Source organism: Pleurodeles waltl, chromosome 8, assembly GCF_031143425.1.
Source record: "Pleurodeles waltl isolate 20211129_DDA chromosome 8, aPleWal1.hap1.20221129, whole genome shotgun sequence".
Lineage (NCBI taxonomy): Eukaryota > Metazoa > Chordata > Amphibia > Caudata > Salamandridae > Pleurodeles > Pleurodeles waltl.
The window spans coordinates 833,361,060-833,386,144 of record NC_090447.1 but is presented as its reverse complement, the minus strand read 5'-3'; the positions used below and the strand labels follow the sequence as shown (position 1 = coordinate 833,386,144).

Genomic DNA, 25,085 nt, shown 5'->3' with positions numbered 1-25,085 from the left:
CTATGTATTGCTTCTAGTTTTCCCAGCCCCCTATGGAATTATAAATGGTCATACTTATTCTATTAATTATCTTGTTTTGTGATCATGACTACGTCTCTAGATCTTCAGGGAGCATGTGTATACTTTAGTAAGCTAATGCTTAGTGCTCACTTTTTGAAGGGTCTTAACTCTTACTTGGCTGATATCCAACTTGTGTGTCTTCCATCAATGTGATGGATTAGTGGTTGTTCCTTTTTATAAGCCACTCGTACATTTTTAAACTGGTATTCAGACCATAGACTAAAATTTTGGAAAGGTTAAGAGAGACTGACAATTCTCTATTCTGCACCCTCAAATTCTGTGAAGATGTCATTAGTCTCCCCCTGATGCCGAGACATGTTTGCCTAAAGTTTCTGGATTATGACACAGACTTGCCCAGTTGGATCTTAAGAATCATACTGGAGGACTGTGATCTTTCACCGTGGGTGGGTCTGCAGTATAAAGCAAACCTGAGGTTGACCATCCATTAGCCAAGGCCCTTCTGATTATCTTTGATAGTGGGACTTCTATTGGGTAATGGCAGTGTTTTTCAAAATTCCAAAAAGAATGATCAGTAAAGTACTTGGTTATTAGTGAGTGGTTGAATAGGCACTGGCTATATTGTTTCACAGTGTTTTTCCTGTGACCCTGAAGAGTTTACAAAAAGGACAAAGGGGAAAAAAATACAGATCCCGGACATCATTGTATGACTGAGTGGTTTGTTCTGTTGTAAAGATTGGCACAATCCCCATCTTTGGTGCCAGAGTGTAATCCAAAATCAAGCTTCTGTATCATCATTCAAATATCCTACAAATCTCAAGAGGAACAATATGAAGAGAGGGATCAAAGAACTGAGCTTTTTTCTAGCGTGTTCTTTTCTCCTCTGTCTCTCTGACCATGCTTACATGAAGACTCAATGCAGAAAAACTTCACTCACGCCCTAGTCACCAGCAAGTTGGACTACTGGATCACTTTACGCCGTGATCACCAAGCAACTCACCAGAAGACTACAAACCATCCAGAACTCAGTAGCCACTCATTCTCAACCTTCATGTTACACCACACGTCAAATCTTCACTGGCTTCTGATAAACAGACACACTCATTTCAAACTTCATGCATATTCAAGGCATTAAACAGCTTAGGACCCACCTACCTGAACAGAATCATCATCATCTTACCAACCACCCAGACACCGCCGCCCTGCAGGAGTCTTATACGCATGCATCCCACGCATGCACATAACCAGCTCAAGGGGATGGGTATTCCCATATATCCCTCCTAAAGCATTGAAAATCCTCGTAGACAACCTCGGAGCCTCCTCCTCTCTAAATTGAATTATGCAAAAAGCTGAAGGCTAGGCTTTTTAAATAACTAACCTCCCCTAGACGGTGCTAGGCATACACCTATTCAGCGCTAGGATACCCTTATGTATGATAATGCACTTTACAAATGCACATAACATAGCAACAGCTTAACCTGAGGAATCTATTCTTACATTCACTATTCGTACATTTATTGTGTGTTAGTCCATTACTATCCCTTTTGCTTTACCAAATGAACCTCATGCTCCGGTTAAGACTCCTGAGCTTTAAGCTCCATTTGGGTGGGTTGTGCAGTCCTCCCAATACCGTTTCCTTCTTAGGTCGGTAAAAAAACCTAATGTGCTTGGAAGGACGGTGATATCAAAGATTAACACGATGAGATATTACTCTTTTTAAAGATTTCAGGTTTCCTCTTCAAAGCAGTTGAGGCTTTTAACCTCTGATACTAAACCAGAGATGTTGGTAAAGTACTGTGTTTCTTTAATGTAAAGTTGATTTTGGTGGGGACTTCTCTTTTTGAGCAGCACCTAAGCCATTCTATTTCTAACTACTTGGTCCCATCGTGGGGTTCTGTGTCTACTCATTACCTTTAGCTAGGTTTATTACCTCCCCACCCAACGGGTCTAGTAGTTTCTTCAGAAGCTTTTGGATAATAATTGTATTCTTTGCTTCAGCTCCACCTGGCAAGATGCTGTAATCCAACTGGTAAAGAGGTCTTACCTTAACCACAATACAGCTTCTTTTGGCCCAATCCAGAGCCTAGGATTGCTTTTCTGATATTAATAGGCCTAGTCACAAAGGTGTTTTGGCATATGCAAGGTACTACTCAATTAGTACTCTTCATGCCTTTGCTTATTGATCCCAAAATATCTAAAATGGTAATATGAATAAACAAGTAGTATAAAGAAAACGTACTGTGCCCCCTTTGCACTTTTAATAATAGGATGGTGGATGTTTCAAAGTACTTGGCAAAGACATGTAAACATAAATGAGTATGTCTGTGCTACTGCCTCCCCCACTGACAGAAGTGCTGAACTGCAAAACCATTTGTTTATGGGACAGATGGATAGGAACAAAAGTTGACCTGATCAGGGCTTTTGTTGCAGTTCTTAAGAACAGTGCACTTGTTACCTTCAAATAGTTAATATCAAAGCACTGTTGGCCTCTCACACATCCCTTCAACTGGAACTTGTGGAATTCCCTTGTTTTCTACAGGCTTTCTGGTACCAAGGTCTTCATCACGGTTTGTCTGAATGTGAACCAAATAGAGGATCAGAGAAAATTTGCATTTTTATCTTGAATAGAATTGTTAGAATTATTAAAAACAGCCACAATTGTATCGATAAAGTCCATAACAAAAGCTTAGTGACCAAACATCGATACTGTATCCTGTAGGTTGTAAAACCTGGAATATGTTACTTTGGAGAGGAGCACTCTAAATGATAGGCTGGAAAAAATACTATGTATAGTTTTTTCCGCCTAACGAAGACCTCCATGTAAGAGACTTCCTTAAACTTATATCTGTGTGAAGAATGCCATTTTTTAAAAACACAGTGACTGTGTAAATTGGCTGCTTTATTATTGGTTGGTAGAAATGAGCAAGTGTCAGTCTAATGAAGATCCGTAGTGTAGGACCCTGTGAAATGAGTCTAGAGTGATCAGAGTTCAACAAAATAGATCACTTTGTAGCTGTTAGCAGTAGGGTCCCCTGAACAAACATCTATGGCCTTTTCAGTGATTTAATTACACAGGAGTACTCACTGAGCTACTTTTGCCGTTTCCTCTTCAGTTAGGAAAGTGGAACTTTTATAAGAAGCTCAGTTTGCTTAGTGAGTTGATAGGAGCTTTAGCCAGATCACCTTCTGTGTATTTGTTTCCTGCAGACATGTAACTGCAGCACTCTTCATGAGACAAAAGAGTTCCAGAGCCATGTCGAGATTCTTTTTTTTATCCTGATGGGCCTTGTGCTTCCTGATTGGATGCCTTTTATAACTTCCACTGGTTAAGACCTCTAAAAAAATCTTTGTTTTGAAACTTAGGTTATGAAATGCATCAGATTTAAGTGGGGGGAAAACCATCCCGATATCCCTTCACCATCCATGCAGCATGCCAAGTAAAATCTTTAAAAAATAAAATAAAAATAAAAAAGCCCTTAAATTACATCAGATTATTTGCTGGTCGCTATCTATCCTGGTTAAATAAATATGTCTACATGCTGTAGACTATCTTCACCACATGGTGCCTAGAAAACGCTGTAATCTCAGTGGATCTTTAACTAAAGCAGACCTTTATGAATTTTTTAACTATGCCTTCCGCACGCCCATCACTATCACTCCCACTCGTTCATGGGCTAGCTTTTCAAAAATCCTTTATCATTGATTAAATGCTTTACTTTTGTCCCTCCTTAGTGCAGTTTTGTTACTTCCTTCGCCATCCACCCTGTTACATGGATAATTGCATATTTGCCGATAAGCAAGACTGCGAGCAAACTTCTTTTTCCTTTTCCATCTCTCTTTGCACTCACGGCGGCTGTGGTGCTTTGAATCGTCTCGCTTATGTCAACTGTTTTACTTTTCATTTTCGGTGTATGCGGCAAGAAAAGTCCAGTTAGGAATTTAGAATGCTAATAGCAAACGTGAGGCCCATTGCATTACAAATGCTTGTTATCTTGGATTTCAAGGGAAAGATTTTTCTGGAAATAAGTGAAGTCCCCTTCCTTCAGGGAAGGTCTGAACGAAGAAGCACCCAGAATTGTATAGCTGTCTAGAAACAAGAATATACAGATTTGTAAGGTTCCTGACTGCATTTACGTGTGCCACAGGCACTTGGCTAAAATGTGAATAAACCTCCTGAAATGCCTTGGCAGGAATACTCGTTTTATTTCATTTGTGTTGAAAAAAGACATGATAGAACTTATTATTTAAACAACCATTTCATTAATACAGAATACCTAAAAATGGGCCAGTGAGTATTTTATAAATGTATTTACTAATATATATTACCTTGGGCTGCTACTTAAATATGACATGAAAGTGTACAATTAGATTGGAAATAATCTACACCATGATCTAAGTGCATAATGCTATGATTATCAGGCCTGTAATTTCCTTTTCAGCCTATTTCAAAAGTATGTGTTTGTCAAAATGAAGTGTTAAAGGGCCCATTTGTTTTTTTTATAACACCTAAACAGAAACCTAAATTGGTAAGTCCGTTTCAGAGAAGCAGAGGGTATGGAATCTGAACACAGTGCTGTAGTTTCTTCACTTTTTGGCCAATTCTGTCAGACATCACTGTCTGTTGTGCGGTGGTTACAGACATCTCATAGGGGCTTCATCAGTTTTAAATACTTTTGCTGTCTTCAGTAGAGTCCTAACTGCAGAGGCATTGAGCTTTATTGTAATCCTTGGCCAGCAATACTAAGAGTTGGAACTCATTTTCAGCATGTAGTCTTTAAAGGTACATATAACACCAAAAAGAGTCCACATACAGGATGAATCATAAAAACGACCCAACATGCACAGAATTTATGTGAAGAGATGTCCTTCTGTGTTATAGAATGTTTAGCAACTAGATCATGTGGAGCACCAGTTAACATATTTGCACTATCGATAAAGTGACATGTTGGCTGATCATGACTCATCGAACTAGGGACACAATCACATGTGATACAACATAGTGAATATATCCTTGGATATAGGCATACGGATCTCTGTGGCTCTAGTTGTTAAATTTAGCTGAACTATCACCTTGTTCCAGGACAACCTTTTGACTTATGAAGCGAGCAAGGGAGATCACGGTTCCCAGGTTATATTCTGAACTCCCAAGAAACACCAAACTTCACAGTCTACCTGCGGATGGAATCAAACATTAACCATCATGGACACTAGCAAAGCTCGGGTGACAAATCACAAATAGTTCAACTGCATTTTTAACAGTTCTGCCTGCATAAAAATTTAAACACTGAGCAGAAAGATGTTTGAAGATCAGATATTCAGATTTTCCATTTAAATAAGGTGAACCACCTATGTCAAGTCAGCACGAGTCAAAGTGAAGACATTCGATCAAATTTGATAACCGTACTATGGCTTTATCTTGAAGAGTGGAAGGTTACGTGTGATAGCAAGCTGCATAATACCATCAACAACACATTAAAGTGAAGGCCAGTAAAGCATTTGTGTAAAATGAACATAAGCTGTATTCACCAATCCTTAATGAGTTATCCATTTATAATAAGTGTATGCATAGGGTTTAATAACTCACTCTACTCTACCTATTCGCTTTTTGAAATTAGAGAATTAAGACGAGCAAGCACACATTAGTTTTGGTCTTATTAATGTTTAGACAGATGCATTAATACCTGAAATACTGTCTGTGAGGGAACATCTGGGTAAATTAGGATAATCGCGATCTAAGACAAAATATTTAGTTAACTTGGTACGTGGGGGGGATAGTTCTAGGTATAGTATTGCAGAAATGAGCTGAAAAGACAATGCAGAATTTGAGCAACGCTTTGGAGTAAGGTGTTGTATTCTATTAGTGAGCAGGTGAGGCAGTCTTCGGATTCAAAACGCATTTGTGAATAAGTAGTATGGACCAGAAACCCTCCCTAGAAGCGAATGCTTGACCTTTTTGGTTTTACATTTAGCTACGAATGTAACGATCATTCAAGCTTTATATGATATCTGAAATGAGCTTGCTCATGTTGGCAAGCCTGAGTAACTTGCTCTTTGAATGAGTTGAACATGAATACCTGGCAGGCACCACTTATGCATACTAGTGACACAAAATTATTTCAGTCTGGCCATTTGAGCTGGTTTAATTTTTTTAACCTTTGTTTCTTGTATCCTTTGGCCAAATTAATTACAAAACTCTTATAGTTGCTTTTATATCTTTGACCCACATCTATTTATCACAGTAAGTAGATTCTAGAGGTCTAATCTTTAGTCTTCCTCCTATATAGGCCATGTTTAGGTCATATAGCTGTTTTTACCAGATATCTGTAATATTATTTCTAAATCTCTTTGCTATGTTGTGGAAAACTAGTTTCATTTTCTTTCTGAGGCAGAAACATTTGATTATTCTTTAGACTGTTAGGGTGTTTTCGAATAATATGAAGCAGTGTAAAGTTGCAACTTAGTGCTGAAGGTTTTCCAGGTTGACGTGAACACTGCCCTAATTGATCAAAAGATGGCCATGTGGGAATGAAGTCCTTATGTCATTTCAGAAAAATATGCTTGCTGAGTTTTTAAAAAAAATGCTCTAAAGGTACATGTGGAAGGACTAATTATTTTTGTGTGTGTTTTGTTGAAAACAAATTGGGGGTGGAGGAGAGTCTGTGAGCACATCTGTTTTGTAAATGATTTTGTAAGGACACCAAAGAGTTAATCTAATAATATGATCCCGTTGATGTTTTTTATTTTCAGGACAATTTTCACCAAAGCTACACCCCCAGTCCTCATTTATCCTTATATGTGAACAAATTGAAACTGCTTTGATACCTTTGGCTTCCTTAAACTAAGCTATTTAATTACTGCTTACCAAATTGGTAATCCAAGTTTTTAAAATTATCTGATTTAAAACCTAAACAGTTTTATGTGTAAGAATAAAACCACTTTAAGATGAGTATTACCAGAAATCTAAATGCGTATTTGCATATCTTATTTTATGTAGGGGTTAACAGATGATGCCTTAAGCTTCTTCTCACCCCTAATGGTAGAAGGTGCACAAGCACTGCTTTTGAATGTAGATGTATTTTAACTTAATTGTTGCCTGCAAATGTGATCCCTTAATTTAAGCTTTACCTGTATTTTTTTTTTAATGCACCATTGCCCGTTCTAAAATCAAATAGATTCTTAAACTGTGAAAACTACACATGTCAATGTCTTACAGCTACGTAATTCGAATTGACTTGATTTTTTCAAGTAATCCTAGAAAGGGGAGCATCCCATATAGAAACTGCTGAATCTGCCACAGGTGCTTCTTCGAAAACCTTTCAGTTGTGGCATTGAATGTTCAGTATCGCTACCTTTCTGCACACCAGGCATACTGTTGAGGTATTTGTTGCGGTGATTGGTTTTAATGCTAATCTAGGTATACAGTTATAGCCTCTTTTAGATGTGCATGCTTTGCTTATAATTATTTACAGTATTGCCTCTATTTATTAAACTAACAGTAGATCAGCTCAGATCAGGATATTTTTATGACCATAAATGAAAGTATAACTGAAAATTGTGGTTTATTGCCTTTTTACCTAGTCTTATGGCATTGAGGGTGAACATGAACTTTAAGCTATTATGTGATAATGTAATGTGGATCATAGTAAGAAAATTCTCACAGTATTTGGTGCATTTCTACATACAGTGTGTATTGTGACAACAGAAACAACCTAACCTTATTGACATTTCAGTAGGACTCCCCTCTCCCTACCACTTTAGAAGGTTATTATGGTGTAAAGGAACAAGTTACCCTAACACTTGACATGTTGTATGTATTGTTAGTAAACTACATTTTCCAGAGTTACTGCTCTTATTGTCTGTGATAAATGTTCACCTGACGTTTTGTTATTGTCAACACATTTTTGCTTCAAGTTTATATTTTCACTGTTTTTTTTATTTTTAAGTGTACGCTTTAAGCAGCACTTCACATACCTCTTTAAAAGTGATTTGTGCATTCAAAAATTGTGTATGCTAGACATATTAGGTGGTGGAGGGTAATGTGTGGGTTTCACTACATGTCTTACTGCTGAGTAAGAAAAGGTACATATTCCTGTTGCAATGTGAGTGAGGGAGTGTTGTTGGACTGATTATCTGTTTCCTAGCTTCACTGCTGTGGACCTAAATTGTTCCTCTTTAGGTGGTCAGTTTAAAGTAAACTCCCTCTTAGTTGTGCAGTTGATGACTTCATCTCATATGGGTGTTTGATGGTGACCGCTCCTCTTTCATGCTCCTCTGGTGTTGACTGCCACAAGCGACTGCTCTCAATCTTACCCTTTTCTGTCTTTATGTGGCACCCATGGCATATCTAATTGTGGCTTTCAGCTTCCAGTTTTCTGCCACAGTGATGATACTTGGCTCATCCTTCATTTGGAAGATGGCCTTAACTCTCTCCAAGATAACTTCAAATGCTGTATGGTAGTGGTGGCCGACTGGATGAGCATCAATTCACTTTGACTTAACTGGTAAAACCAAGGTCTTGGTGTTTAGAAACCCATCTTGTTGGTCCTCATCATGGTAGCCTCATTCTTTAGGGGCTAGCCCTTGTCCTGCTGAAAACATTGTGAATGTAGAAGTCCTTTTTTATGATAATTATATTTTGCTCTCCATATCCAGAAACGTATTTCCGTCTGGGCCCTTCTAGTATCCCTGCTCATAATACTCTGCACTAGTGCCCCATTCAAAAGAGATGCCTGTTTTAAAGCACTCTGTTTTTGAACAAGGCAGCCCACTCAGGGACTCTTTTATTTTCGCTGTTCAATAGGAATTTTCCCTTTAGACCTCTGCACTCTTCTGCTTGCAATTTGGCTCGGTTCCAAAGTCCTTTAGAGCTTTCTCTGTGATCACTGTCCAAGCCTGGAACGACCTCCAGCTGGCCTTCTGCTCAAAACCACGTCTCCTTAGGTTTTTCAAAGTCCTGAAATCCCACTTATTTTCATCTTTCCAGCTGCTTCAATGTTTCACTCTATCCAATTAATGTCTGCAGTGCCAGAACAACCATTGGCATTTGTGCCCTTAACAAAAAACATCAAATTAAATCCTTTGTGTATGGCAGGCATAGGGACATGTAACATGCTTTACCTTTCACAAAACGTGGTGTTGGATTTTTATTTTTTTTAACAGTTTCTAGATAGCTGCTAAAACAAAATTACCATCTTTGCTGATGGGTAAGGTTTTAGAAAGAAATCAAACTAAACGGCCTCCCATTAGTTCGTTTCTGTTGTCCCATAGTCTGATCCTGTACATAAGTGAGTAATGTAGGACGTATGCCTGCCCTTTGATATCATCTGTTTCTCAACAGTTAATATATATATTCCATCTAAAAGCCTAATTTACTATCTTTATTAATAAATATTATTTAGGTGGAGCAGTGTTTAGTTGTGAAAGTCATATTCCTTTCATCTATACCTGATCAGCATTCAAAAATTAAAATAAAACGTTTCAGGTATGCTTTTTAGCTTCTGTCCAGTAAACAAGATATGATCTAATTATTCATGTTTAAAACAATGTATTAATGTAAAACCAATAAAATGACATCATAGGTTTTCTGGCGCACTTTGCACCTTTTGGCTTTTTGCACAAAGTTGGGTTCCAGCACATAGTGGTAGATTGAAGCATGCTGAACCGCTCATCTCCTGCACACCATTTGTTGTGCCCAAGAAGGATCCATTAATACGGATTTATTAATTCAGTCACAGTATTTTGAGGAAGATCTTAGTTTATTAGGAAACACAGTGTCTTGTCAGTTGTTCTGTGTGTGTATATATATGCAAAAAAAGAGAATAGAGAACTCTGGGTAGTTCCCAAGTTTTGGTGGAGAGCAGCTCTAGTAAGGAGCACCCTGCAACACCAGCGACACTCTAGATTTGCTCACCTCAAATGTCTGTTTATCTAGCAAAGTTTTTAAGCATTGGATCAGCACAGTGCTATCCACGCCGAGCTAGATAGTGACAAAGTCTTTTGCCATTTGTACAGCAAAGTCTTTAAGCATAGGTTTAACACAGTGTCAACCTTGCCGAGCTGTACAAGCATGAAAAGACAAAGGGAGGTCAAGTTCTAGACAAGATTAGTGTTCAGTAACCTTTTCTTGCAGAAGGGTACAGCACTTAAAACACATGTAGGAGGGTGCCATTTCCATTTTTGCATTGGTCACATAAACCACTGACGCTGAATTGACTACATTCTAACCTTGTAGATTGGCACACATACTTTATTTGGACCTAGAGCTTGAGGCATAGTTTGAGTGTGTTCCTCATTGAGGCCTTCCTCACGGAGGTAAACATTTTAACTAGAGAACATGTTTATTTGTGTTCATTGACTCATTGTGTGTTAGTAGCAAGGTTTATGATTTTCTTTGTTCTGTTGGTGGTGTGATCCTGCTCTGGCCTGAAATGCATGATTCAGCATGCTTTTTCTTTGAAATGTACTGAACATAGTTCAGAGGGTTAAACCAGTTTCTTCAATTGTTGGTGTGTATACTATTATTGACCATGAGTTAGTCTTGAATTTTACAGTATCTCACACCATTGGTGTAGATCAGAGGAAGGCAAGCTTCAGTGCAAGAGACATAGGAAGAATTACGAGAAATAAAAAAAGGCCTACAACAAGATGCCTCAAAATGAATAAGATTTTCAATACCACCCGGGACATACCCAATCAGCTGTCTTTAAAAAGTACACACATATGACCAAGCAGAATGTAATTTAGCTTTATTCTTAAAAAAAAAAAGTATGGGGTGATGTCCGTTTCTAATAGAACCTTTCATCCAACCCTCCCATTTGCATTCCACTGCCTCGGCACACTTTCACCTAGTAACCAAAGAGAATTTGTCAGCTCCAGTCCAGGACATAAGTGTCTGACCAGCTAGTGGAGCCATGCACAGCTGCATGTCTGAAGCAATTTCATTCTCTACGTATATTGCAAATCTACTATTGAGTGTTGCTGTAACTTATCTTGATTAGTGGACTGATGGGAAGCTATACAGAAAAGGTGGTTGTAAAGTATCTCCAAAAGCACCTGCAATTGTACTACATCTTGTTTCACAGTTCACCTTAGTTCATGACAGCCAGTGTCACTGATACTGTCCTGAATAACATCTGAGAGGAACTCATACATTCATTAAATCATTAAAGGAAGTTCAGTTCCTTGATTGTAGACCTTTGTGCAGTCTAAGGCATTGTAGACCCTAAAATCCTACTAATTAGTCTCAAAGATTGCATTAGATTTGAATTGTGTGCAGTGTAATAATTTTATGATCTTCACGTTCAAACCTCAACCAACTAGATTGCATTTTGTCCATAACGTTGATGTGTAGTGATATTTACCACAGGGTCTTTCTATTGTGCCTGCCTTTTTAATATACCTATCCATGCTATGGGCACAGCTACTTTAGAATTACTTGGTAAGGCTACAGATGTACACTTGATACCCAAATTCATTTTTAGCTGGAAAATGAGCCACAGAACCAAACGTCAGTATCCATGTGGGGCATCACATTCTCGTCTTACAGGTGAAGGAATTTCAGCTGCTTGAATGAAGCAAAAACAGAAGCTGAATGAAACGTAACTCTTTGCACACATCAACTTGATTTTCAACCAAGGCAAGCAACCTTGCATCCCACTTAAAGCATGGAAAACCTCATAATGCTCATCAGTGATACAATTTCCTCGACAACAACTATGTAGAATTAATAAGAAATTTGCTAATGGCAGAGCACGGCTGTGGTCACATTTGGTGGGGGGGGGGGGGGGAAAAAAGATTTGAGTTGCGAAGGCTTTAAAATCGGTTTACCAAAGTGTACTTTAATTTGGAAACACATAAACCTATCAAAACAGCTCCAAAGCTGCTAATGATGTTGGGATCCAGTTAAGTCATCTGCATTTTCCAGAATGTCCAATGTTGTCAAAATCATACACTTGACTGGTGTTCAATAGCAGAAATTTTCATCCAACAGATCAGTAGGAGTCTGGTGGCTCAACTTCTGGCTAATAAGCACACTGCTGAGGAATCGAGAAAATAAAATGTTTAACCTATTCCTGAAAATCCTGTCTTCTATAGCTGGACTCCACACAGATTGGATTAGCGATTGCCACTTCATGCCAATTGGATGTCATGTTTACCCATACTTACAACATCAGACTTTTGCCATTATGCAGCTCCAAAGTAACCAAAAGGAAATGCTCTGCACCGTATAAACATAAAAAAAAAAGTGCACACTTTTTCCCCTTCTTATGCTGGTGTTCTCTAGGTCATCATTAACTATCACCAGAACTGGAAAATAATCAATTTTTCTTTCCCTCCTTTAATCTAGCCTGTAGCACAGACTTTCAAAACCTTGATTCCTGTGAACTAATTTTCTGTGCTACACCAGGAATCCAAAATGCTCATTTATATTTCTATTGAACTTTGGAAAAGCGAACTTACTGGTGCTACAAGTGGGGAAAAAAAGAGGGCTTCCTGTATGAAGTTCTGGAACTTGTACGTGCATCTATGCAAACTTAATGTGTGGCTGATCTTTTTTTCCCCCCCTTTTAGAACAATCTTCTTTCTAGTCACTGTGTTTAAGTTGGTTAGGTTTTACAGCCTCTTGCTAGAACTCTGGTGTGAACCCTAGTTTTCACCATCTCCTTTAGAATATTGTAATAGATAAGGATTTTAGTTTTAATTTGCAACTTGACGGATATTGAAAGAAACTGTCTAATTTACAGTTACATAGCCAACCTTACTGTCTTGGTTACGTTAAATCTTTGCCCCTACAAAAATCAATTTAATCTCGCCTGCTTCCTAAATTAAATGTGAATATTGTGCCCCATGCATCCCTCTTTTTGAAACACTTTATACTAACGTTTTATCAGCCTCTCTAATGTATTCATATTTCTGAGTTACTTAAATCTGCACATATTATTTTGCACTGCCCTCACAAGATGTGTGGTGCAGAACGTGCACCTTCTTTTTAGCTCTGGTTTTGGGTCGTCTTCAATCTGTTGTCTCTTATAGAGATGTGACCTTACCAGTGGTAACACATTGTTTTGCAGATTAAACCTTGTCTGATACGGCCGACATTCCACTGACTGTGCTGAATTGTTGCACTTGATACAGATTTGAGTTGCAGGTATTAATGTATTTGTAAAGAGTGTTTTTTTTTTTTTTTTCTTTTTTTCTTCTTTTAAGAGTTTCCTTACATAGTTAAAATGTACGATTAGGATTTTTGGGTAGTTTTGTTAGACCTAGCAGCTAGAAAGCTGATCTTTAAGGTGATGAGTGCAGTTTTCATGTATTGTGTTTCTGCTTGCATTCTTTAAACCCTTTCCAAAATCTGAAGCATTGCTGTCTTTTGGGGCCGAGGAATGCTTGAAATATATTAAGATAGAAAAGTGCTGAATTTTTCTGAGACCGTTTGGGTAAACTATAACTGGCAACGTCTACAACACATTTAGGAAGAGTACACATTATTAGATAGTTAGTTAGATAAACGTAAATATGTATTATTATTATGAATTTTTTTTTTTTTACCACCTCAGTCTATTTCTATAGCTGGTAAAATGAGGGAGGTTCATCCTTAATATGTTCTGTTATAAAACCGGTTGCTTCTGAATCACAACTTTGCACTGTATGTAGAAATGTATTTTTATCTCAATAAAGTGATGCACTGTTTATTTACAGTTAACAAATAAAATGAAAATGTTTAATTTTCATGTTTCCAGGCTATGCTCTGCGTTCTCCAACATGTGACATTGTAAGTGGGAGACTTTCCGGAGTACTTTTCAAAGGGCATGTTTGAAACCATAACACACATTCTTTCAAGCAGTGATGATTTCACTGTCGTACTCTCCTTTCGTTCATATTGTTTCAGTTGTAATGCATTACCTTGAAACAACTAAGTTCCGATATTTAATTTTGAATATTGTTTCTATGTTCTATTAAATTATCCGAGTACCAGACAAACATGTGTTGATCAATGTATTCTCAACATTTACTTATATTTATCTATTATTTCCATCATTCTCGCTTGTTTAGAAAAAGGGGTGTGTAATATATTTGTGAGAATAGATAAACACTTATTGAACAAATAGCAAATATGCACAATTTGCTCTTTATGAAATGATAGTGTTTTTGTAATTTAACAAGCTTGCTTAGAACAAGTAATGAGGTTGTCAACAAAAGTTACAGACCTTTAAGCTGATGGAGCTATTGCTGCTGGTCTTGCACCTGTCTCCTTAGGTTATATAGAAATGTTCAAATCATGTCCATGGTATTGCAGTATATATTTAACCTCTGAAAAAAAAAAAAAAACAATGATTAAAGTGAGAAGCTTGCATGAAAAAGTTAATTAAAATTTAACATTTGAAACTAAAAACAAAACACTGAAATTCACTAGTTATAGTTGGAGATAACCTTTAATCTGCCTATATCACTAGCATTCGGGAGTTAAAAATGTTACACATTAACTTAGTTTCACCTATCTATAATGTTGCTTTAACCTTTGATTTTGTTTTCATTGAAATTCCAGTCTAAAGCAAGCAATATGTTACTACCACTTCAACATCCTCCCTTGCCCCCCACCCCCCAACCAGTGGCTATGCCTGGTGTGGGGTTGGCCTCAGAGCCCGGAATCCAATCATGTGTAGGTGACCGACCTACCACTAGGTCCTGCGAGAGTCCCCCGGGATTGCATCATCTTGGTCATTCATATGTACATACACAAGCTCGAGGGCATCAGTCTCCCTACACTACCACAATTCTTTTTTTTTTAAAGGATAACTTTCAGGATACTTGGGCTGAGTCCCCTTGTCCTAGAACGATGGCTGCAACATGTCTCTTTTTGTTGTGGCCAGCCAATCAAAGCAGAAACTCCTGCTGAACTCACAGGTCAAAAGCTACTGCTGGGTGGGGACAGGTGAAAATCCCTTCGCCAATCAGGTTGCTTTATTTGAAGTTGGTCCTGCAGACTCAACCTCCTTGATATCTCTTACATTTTGAACCATTATTGCTCAAAAAATACTGAATGTGAACGTACACTAAATCACAAAAAAGCGCACTTCTGAGTAAAGATCAAGCTTTAGGCCAAATCCAGCTAAATCCTGTTTATCTGTAGTGCTGTTAAAAAAATCCCTATGTCAGTTGCATGGAGAAATTGTTTTGGGATCCCTCCTTTTCATAGCACCCCAAACCCCTTTATAGATCACACCAAAGGTTTCTAGGAAGGAGCTGAGGCAGATGAAGATTCGTCAAACAGTGCCAAAGTTCTTATTTGCAAAACAAAATCAATGTCCTATGGTAACTAGGACCTAGCTAGAGCTATAAAGTTGCAACCATTACAGTGTCTTATATATAATTTATGTGCATATTTATTTAGCTTTTTTTTTTTAAACACACTAATAATTGCTGGAAACTACTGCTGTTTTAATAATCTCAGATTGGATACAAACAATATTCTTATCTGAATTTTGTTCCTTGCTGGATATTTTTAATTGTAAGCAATCAGATGGAGGTGGACGAGTGGTATGACAGATTTTAGAGACTTTTTCAGTGACTCCAGTTTTGGTTTTGCATGTTTCCATGGATGTGCCCAGAATGTTAGAACTCAGCATATTTTTGCTGAATCATTTTTAATACATTGTTTTCTTATTCCTTACTATCACGTGTTTAAACAAGTATTGTTGTGTCCATTTGGATTTTGTCCTTAATGAACAAGTTCACAAAGTACAGCATTTTGCTAGTTTCATATTAGCAGGGGCCATGCCACTGATTACGTTTTTTGGATCTTTGAGACTTTTCAGTTGTTTTTCCTCCCTCCCCTTCTTTCAGCTTGTCATTTATGCAACTGTGCTTAAGCCATGGGTATTGACAGTAACCATTTGAAGCTGTGGGTGGTCTTAACTTAAGCATGTTTTCAGGGGTGAGTCAAATGCACACTTGTGCTACCATTTTTAGTGTCCTCCAGAACTGCAAATTAGTGGTCCTCTGTGTCTTGTAGCAGTCATTGACTTTCCTCATTGGCAAGAAACATCAAAGGGCTATTGCTGCCTTTGCCGCTGGCAATAATTCCAATGGCTTTTTCTGCATATGAGGGAGCCAGCACTCCACCAAGAAACGCACTCCAATCCAGCCTTTCCACCTTCCCCTCTGTGGATGAAGTTACCCTCACTGGCCTTACACTGGTGATGTGAGTAACAAAATATAAGTGAAGACACCAGGTCGAAAGATTTCCTTTCACTTTCCACTCCTAAAGGTTTTAACCCACTCCATGTCGCCTGGACAAATCATTCCATTATCAGCTTCTCAAGCAACACTCCAGACTATAGAAGAACCACCATGCCAATTCCTGACCACCAAAACTGAAACAAACTACCCTGAGGTGGACTGGCCCTCCACTGGGCATAAAAAAAACACAACCAGAGCATACAGGCCACTTATTTGATGACAAAAATAACTTCAACAACCGGATCATTGCTGTGCCAATACACGTGGCCCCCAGAAAAGAAGTCAAACCGAAAGCAAATGCAGGCCAGCTGGTATACAGAAAAACTCGGAGCAACAAAAATGGCTTTGCAAACAACTGGAACGGCAATAGAGAGACAGCCCAGAACAACCTGACAAGGAGCTTTCAAAGCCACCCAAATATGCTACCACTAGCAAATATGGGAAACCAAAAGGAAGGAATAATAGCAAATTCATTTTTACTATCATCAAGAACAGCAGCATCCACCATCACCAGCAACATCACCCCAACCCAAGAACTGTGCTAAGACCTCTCAGATTTATTCTGCAACAAAATCACAGCCTTCTACACCACCTTCGACCTATAACCAAACCCCATCAATCATGCAGTAAGCCTTCTATCATCAGACAAAATAAACACCCTGACAACATGGAGTCTTGCACCACAGAGGAAACCACAGCAATCATGAAGACCATCCAGTCCGACCTCCGTGGGGCTGCAGTCCCCACCACTCCTTCAACAAAGGTTCAACCTCCCTCTGCAAAGTTCTCACCCGCCTTCTCATCACCTCCATCAATAGAGCCTATTTTCCATTTTATACATGCCATGGTCCTAGAGAAAGCCATCAACAGATGCCTCAACAACCATTGACTCCTCGACCCCGTCCAATCGGGATTCAGTCCTAAGCACAACACAGGCAGGACTCATAGCAGCAACTATATGATCTTCAACAGAGGAGAGATCACAGCCCTTATCCTGCTTGTCTCCTCTGCAGATTTCCCATCCCATCATCATCCTAATCATCAGATGACTTCACGAAGCTGACATCCAAGGACCCGCCTTCCTATGGATAAGCACTTTTCTTAGCTGTCTTCATATGGATATGAGCTTTTCCTACTGGAAGAATGCAGTCAACATGCAATGGGTCCTCGCTCAGCCCAACCATTTTCAACATCTACATGACCCTGCTGAAGACTTAATCTGCACAAACATAGACATCTCACCTGTGTTGATGACCCACAACTGATTTTGTCCCTCTCTGGCAAAGCAGCCAACACCAGAAACGGCTTCACCTCTTGCATTGAAGTGGCCATCTGGATGAACTCCAAATGCAGAAAACTCTCCTCGAACGACGCTGAGTGGTAATTTTTCGGAATGATACCTCGCTGTGGGTCTCTGCCTGGTGGCCTATGAATCGAGGACTTTCCTCCACCTAAGGACCCAAGAAGGAAACCTTGGGATCAACAGCAAGCTAGACATGTCTGCCCAGGTTAGTGCTGTTGCCTCAGCCTGATGCCACACCCTGAAGATGCTGAAAAAGATATTCAAGTCGCTACCCAACACCACCAGAAAAACAGTCATCGGCAAATTAAACTATGTGGACACCCTCTATACAGCAAACAAAACAAAGACTTTAATCCATCCATCCAAAACGAAGCTGCCAGACTGGTCCTTGACCTATCGCAATGGTCTCACATCACACCTCACCTGAAATAACTACACTGGTGCCCTGTAATTCAGCCAACACAATTTAAACTCCTCACTAACACATACAAAGCCTTACGCAACATAGGCCCCCACCTGCCAGAACAGCTGTGTAGCAATTTCATCAACCTTCCAGGCATGTAGGCCCAGCGGAACTCACTGGCTCACTTAGCATGCATACACAAAGCAGGTTAGGAGGCTGTGCCTTCTTGCGCATTGCTCCTAGAGCATGGAAGACCTCGCACTCCACGTTCGGCCTCTTCATCACTTTCTGATTTCTGCAAGATGCTGAAGACCTGGCTCTTCAAGTAGCCCCTCGAGGGCATTCCCACACACCTGCTAAGTATAAGGCTACCATCATGGGTGATATGAAACCAAAACTACCAGCAAATTACATGTCCTTTTGGTCTTTATGCCCCTGACCTTTTCTGAGATCCTGGCACTGGTGACTAACTTTTTACTGTTACAGCAGAAAGTTCACTGCTGTACCAGAGTCCTTTCTAGCCCTAACAGTCAGGACCCGCTTCAGACTTTGTGTCACGGTGATTCCCCCCACCCCTTTTTTTTTTTTAAGGCATTCAGAGATTATTGACTTAATCCTGGTGATTCTCGCCTTGATTCTGCAAAAGCCTTAACTCCTGCAAAGAGTATAGTGGCAATCAGCCTGCCACCATGCTGCTTATAATTAAGTAGCCTGTCGACCTGGAGAGTGCTAAGACATCTTGGACTGTAGGAGTCCTGCATAGGAGTTGTCTCCGTACCAAGCTCTGCATATTTCCAAAACTCAGTCTGGTGAAGTGTTGTAATCAGTTGCCTGCCAAATCAGGTCCTCCCTGTCCCAATCCAACCTTCCTTTGTCCCAATCTTGCATGGTGGCCGAATGGTCTTGAGCTCATGGCATGCACCTTCTTTCTGCCTTTCGTTAACCTGTGGCCATATCCGACTCTTGGTGGTGTGAATGTGGCTAACTGGTTTGTCCTATCACATAAATGTATGGGGGTGTAAGTGGCCTCCATAGGACTGGAGGCATTCATGAGTGGTGAAACCCAGACGAATAGTGACCGACACAGAACAAGAAGGAGCTGACTCCCTACAACTCTCCAGGCTGGCAATGGCGCATGGGATGTGGTTGATTGCACATTCCATATTTCCACTGGTATTCAACTTTAGTGAAATATACGTTACTAATTTAAATAACCTAAGCAGGTGTTCTCATTGTTCTTAACTGGTAAGATTTGTGCTCTGACCTATTCCACTTTCTACTGATAGAATGCATCCACTTTACTCAGCTGATGGGGGAGCTGGTCTATAGAACGAAGAAAAGTAATTCACTGTTCTGTGCTGTTGTTCATGAGTGTCTCATTCCTAGGAATTAGGCCTCTCTGCAAAGAACCCCGCATTCCTGGTTTTTGACATGAGGTCTTCGTCCAGGTTCTGTTACTAGACCTTGCTACAGAAGATCAGCCTCCTCCCTTTTTGGGTGGACAAAGACCTCTGGACATCTGGCCAGTGCAGGTGGGTTGCTGCTTGACCTGCCAAACTGCCACTGGAGTTTGCTGTAACAGCCCTGGAGATCTAGTCTGCACTGGCAGTGAAATACTAAAATGTCGCCCAACAAATGCACAGATTTTCTCCATTGAACCACCCCCACTGCCTTTGGGGCATAACCTTTTCCTACTCAGTTAGATGAATAAACCATGTAGGCCTGTGGCCTCCAGAGATGTAAAGTCCCCTTAACCTGGAAAACCGTATGGTGGCCCTAATTACAACTAGACCCATCAGTGAGCTAAATCCCAGTGCCCCTGGATCATCACACTGTGTTCTTCAGGGGAAAATGTTCTTAAATGAAAATTCCACAGTTTTTCCCAGGTGCCTGTGGGATCTGTATCTGAATAAAAAAAAAAAAATATATATATATATATATACGCAAACTACTATTTGAGTATCTATCTTGCTGGAGTCGAATCTCGGCATCTCGAATGGTTTTCTGAAGTGGCGGTTCATTATGACCTTTTTGCACTGTCCAATACCTTTTTTTTATCATCAGTGGTGGTGAATGTACTTTAACGTTAGAGTGGGGATAACAGGATGCAGGAAAAGGATTAATTGATCTTTATGGTGACCCGTTACTCCTACTTCACAGGACTTTTCTCCATTAACACCGTTCCCCTGGCCTGCCCCTTTGCAGTAAGCTCAAAATATTTTTAAAGGACAGAACAGGCAACAGTGCATATGCAGGTAAGGTAGGAAGTCATGCTGTTTGACATGTGCGTAGTACCAGCCCATACAGCTCTAAATTAAGAACTTTGGAAGCAGTGTCCGCTACCACCACTAGGTAGAATAGTAGTCATTGATATCAATCTCTGTCAACTAAAAGCAACAGTCAACTTTCTTCCCATTAGGAAATTTCTTGCGATGCAAAAGTTATCTAAATTGCAATGGCAGCACTAAACAACATGAAGTGTGGCAAGTTAGTCCTCTTTCCAAACTCTTTCAAGACACCCAGGAAAAGCTTTCAAAACTGCTCATGAGACACTTCCTTTGGTGTAACGCTAAGAATGGTGCCAGTTCAAAATTTTTTAGCAGGCTTTATTTCCACGTGGATGGAGCTTCAAGCCAGTTGTGTTTTAAATATAATTTGAATAGTTTAACTACTGCATGCTACATTAAACCCTTTTGGGTTGAATATGGAGTTGCACATCTGGTAATTGGGACATATAAAAACATTATACCAGGAATTAAGCTTTTCATCGACTTGGTGGCATTTCTCCTCTTGACAGTTTAATTCGCCATCGTCTGGGTTTAATATTAACTGTTTCTTTATGGATCTAACCCTTGCCTCCAGAGGAAAACTACACTTGGAATTTCATAACTGGTTTTCATTCAGTGTCCAACTTGACTGATGTTTGAAGCAGCAAGCAATAGGAGGTGAAGGTGCCTCACTCTAGAATACGTTTTTCAAATCCATTAGCATAATGTGAGGTCCGGCCTTTTTTTTACCTCTTTTTTAAAAATGTTTCCAATGTTAACTAATTACCAGTCAACTAGGTCAAAATTCAAGTGAGTAAAGTTCAAAAGAACGCAATCTTAAATATCACGCCAGTCTTTACAAAGTCCAATCGTATCCAAGATTTATTGGATCACATCTTCTGATTATCAACATCCTTCATGAAGATACACTTTGAGCCAACACGTGTTTCGTCTTGGGAGAGTCCTTTTGTCCCCAACGACTTCTTCAGGGCTCTAAATTATGAATACATAATTTGTATTAGAAACCAAAATGCTCAAACTATAAGATGCTCAATGTAAAATTTAGGATACCCTTTAAATAGCAAGAAGACAGTAAGCACCCAGTGGTGTGAGAGGAATAGTGATTCTCCTAGTTATCAAATCTTTAAATGATTAATTCTAAACACCAAATAGCCAAAAACAACTACTAAAGCACACCCACATTGGTACTCTACCAAGTTAACCTACACAGATGGTCACAGTGCTACCAATCACCAAAATAAAATAAAATGCACAACAAAACACAAACGGTCCACCCTATACATGTGATACCATAAACCAATTCTTAGTTTCCCACACAAAATAATCTATGTTCGTGCATTACAATTTAAATTCAACAGGCAAGGTATTAATGGACATTCACCAAAATACATATATTCGTCGTTGTATTTTTAAAGTTAATCCATTAGCTGACAGGAATACTATTACTCATGTGTGATGGCTCTCTGAAGTACTAACTGTTGGGTGCATAGTGAACGGATAACTTTTAAAGCTACTTCTCCCTAATTCAGTCATTGAGTACTGGATCCTACATATGGGTTTGGGACTTTCACATACATTGGCTCATCCTATTGGCGGGCACTTTGAGATGCTCTGCCCCAGGATGTTGTCCATCAAAAAAAGCAACAAAAAAAAAAAGTCCATCTTTAAATGTAAGGGAGAGATGCTTATGCTAGAACAGCAAAACACATAACACTGGAGTGGCCTAGGGCCCTTCTGGACCCACATTCATCCCACTCTCACTTCCTCTCCTGTTGCATGTTGTTCACTGTCGTCTCCTCTTATCCCTGCCTTTACCCTTTACCACCCCAGTTCACCAGTCCTCTTGTTGGAGGAGACCCATTAAAGTGTGCTGGCTTGGTAGGATTATGTGATTGCTACATGTCACCCTCACTGTTCTCCCCATAAGCAATAGAGTGCTACTAGCTCATATTCTAGTGCCCACCAGAAAAAGTGGCGATTTGTTTTGTGACTGACTTTGCCACCTGAGAGGATTGAGGTTGGCTTGATCCTTGAATTTCATAGCACAACACTGGCTGAGAAAATATTTTGTCAAGCTTTTTTTTTTTTTTTTTTTTTTTTAATGGGGCTACCATCCCTTCATCCAGGTCATACTGATGTAGACTGTAAAGCAACAACTCTGGCTGGAGCATGCCTCCACTTCCTCTACCGGCCCTGGAGTTCTCAAGGCTTCCCAGTACATTATAGCATAGAAGGCTGTGTCCGCTGGCACGTGTTCAGTCTTTTCAGTAGAAAATATTTGGCATTCTGCTCTGCAGGATGTTGACCAGAGGAGTTGATAATACACTAATTCTGGAGAAGATCTTGAAATAATCACTGTGTTCTGACTGTACAACACTGTAGCTGCCAATGTCAGTTTTTTTTTTTTTTTTTATATATATAAACCTTCCTACCACAATATTGAGATGCTAGAGTTCTCCCTAAGGCAAACTGGTGCTGGGCCACTATTAGTGGTTCTTTCCCAACACCTCAGCATGTGTTTTGAGGAAGAAGTGTTCAGTTCTCTAGTGTGATTCTGTATTGGCATCTACTGTGCTTCAGCACTAAAGCTGAAGTAATACCCTGAAATTGGCCAGGGGCATTAAGCATGCTGAATATATATATTTTTTTTTGTAAGCCAGTGTATCACCATCTGAGTAGTAAAAGTCTATGCTGCCCGGGATCTTCATGGCTGGTCATTGCCATGTTGCAGTTGATGGCTGATCCTCAGGATGTCAGTTAGGAAACTGGTTCTGGAGGAGATAGTCTGTCACTCCAAGGTTTAGGTGAAGCTGATGAGTTGGAGTAAAACCTTAACGTTGGCCAAAGCCTCTAGGAGAGAGAAGTCATTGTCATTTACTGAATGTGAATGTCCATATTTGCTTTGGGTGAATCTGGGCGGTGCTGCTAACTGGAGTAGTTGGCTGCTAAAAGAAGCCAAAAATGTTTTCATAACATTTCACAGTGTGCTGGAGACTCTAGGTGCAGGGCCTAGCTTGCTGCTATCGCCTATGCCAGCCTTTGAAACATCTCTGCATTGTAAAAGAGCTGGCAAAGTGGATTCTAGGCATAAACGCTGGCTCTCATGGCCACGGTACTCATTCCTCACTTTATTTTTTTAATTGTCAAACAAAATTACGTTTTTTTTTTCTTTTAATAATAAAAAGAAAAAACCTTACAGACCTATCCTTGGATCTTCAATTGTCAAAAGAAAACAATCTTCATTTTTGTAGGCCATGTTTTCCCTGCCTGACACAATTTTGTAATGTAGATGTCTTTAAAAATTATGAGTTTATACTGAACAGGTGAAGAAAAGGCACAAACTTGACTTATGTTCTGTTTCCATGCCAAATTTGGTTAAGTGGACTTCGTTTTCTAAAGCAGAAAGCAAGCTTTTCTATGGGAGTTGAAATGGAAAACGGAATGTTACAGACTCTGTAATATATAAATGTATTTGTGTCGCGCTTACTACCCCTGATGAGGTGTTGAAATGTTTTTTCAGTGAGTAGCATGCTATGCCAGAACCAAAAGGTGGACTATTGCTGGATGAGTAGTGGGAAACAAATTGTTTTTGGGAGCTGTAGACGTGAGTTTGTTACTTGGATGAATAGGATAAAGGACGGCTAGAGAACGGGAGAGTTTAGAAAGAATTATTTGGAAGTTCATGGTAGTAAAGGAGATTTGGGAGCAGTCCGATAGCCTGGTAGTTGAATGAATCAGATAAAAGATGGATATTATTATTTTTTTTTTGGGGGGGGGGGGGGGGGAAGAGGTGAATTTGAAAAGGTTATTTGGGAGTTTATGGTAGTAAAGGGGTTTGGGATAAGTCTGAGTGGAGATAAGGAACCTTTTGGAAGAAGAATAAAATACATAAATAGGTAGATACATAACCACACAAATAAATAAGTAGATTCATAACCACACATAAGATGTATACATTCATGTGGATTTTAACATGATACTCCTATGGAAAATAATCAGGGAACATAAAATTGTATTAGTTAAAGCCCCGTATTTATCCATGCACATACTTATTTACAAACTTTGGCTTTCGATTTAAACTGTAAATTAAGATTATTATTATTTTTTTTATTTTTATTCTCAAAAATTTCAGTAGTGAAACACTTATAGATGCAAATGCTATAATCATATTTACACATTGTGACAGATGTGTTATTATAGGAAAATAAACCAGTGAGCACACACATCACATTATATTGAGGTATTGATCTTCTGGGTGGAGCTGCAAGTGCTAGATATGGACTGCTTCGAGTTCAGATAGAACTCAATTTTCTATGAGGGCACGAAAATACCAGAAATATGCTGGTAAATAATATTAGGACGAAGGAGGAGTAAGTGAGAAAAGGCAGATAGTTTTAAAGCCTTCTATGAAGAGCTGCACCAAGCAGAAATGTGAAATGGGAGGTGTTGAGGCTACTGCTGAGCAAGGTAATCTCCATAATCTACTCTCAAACTTACTAGAGGGTCAAGAGGAGATGATTATGGTAGAAGAAGTCATGTAAGCAATTTTAGAAGCTAAACACAGATATTGGTGTCTGGCATGGACAGCTTCCTTATGGCAACATCCAGCCTAAAAGAAATGTTGTTTCATCTGGGTTGGAAGCTCACAGTGCGGCAACTCTATCCACCCCTAAACACCTACCATCCGTGCACTGAATGGATTTATTGTCAATTTCATGCAGGGTGGCACCTATGACGTGCCAAGAGTAGCTAAAACCTGCACTGCAGGTATTTCCTTTTGCTCCATTTATCTTTTAGACATAGGTTTGAAAATATTTGGTACTATTCTGGCTGC

The 25,085-nt window shown here is 39.4% G+C and overlaps 1 protein-coding gene and 1 long non-coding RNA gene across 3 annotated transcripts in view; one reads left to right on the top strand and one right to left on the bottom strand.

The window, feature by feature from the left end:
• The window catches only part of ANKRD10 (ankyrin repeat domain 10), a 74,724-nt gene that overhangs the window by 25,802 nt on the left and 23,837 nt on the right, over positions 1-25,085 (top strand). The window lies entirely within an intron of this gene.
• LOC138250347 (uncharacterized) overlaps positions 4,230-25,085 on the bottom strand; it is a 105,745-nt gene continuing 84,889 nt past the window's right edge. For both annotated transcript variants that reach the window (XR_011194937.1, XR_011194938.1), the window contains 2 exons: positions 14,226-14,328; positions 4,230-5,190 (listed from right to left, as the gene is read on the bottom strand). This is a non-coding gene — a long non-coding RNA (uncharacterized lncRNA). The remainder of the gene's footprint in view (positions 5,191-14,225; positions 14,329-25,085) is intronic.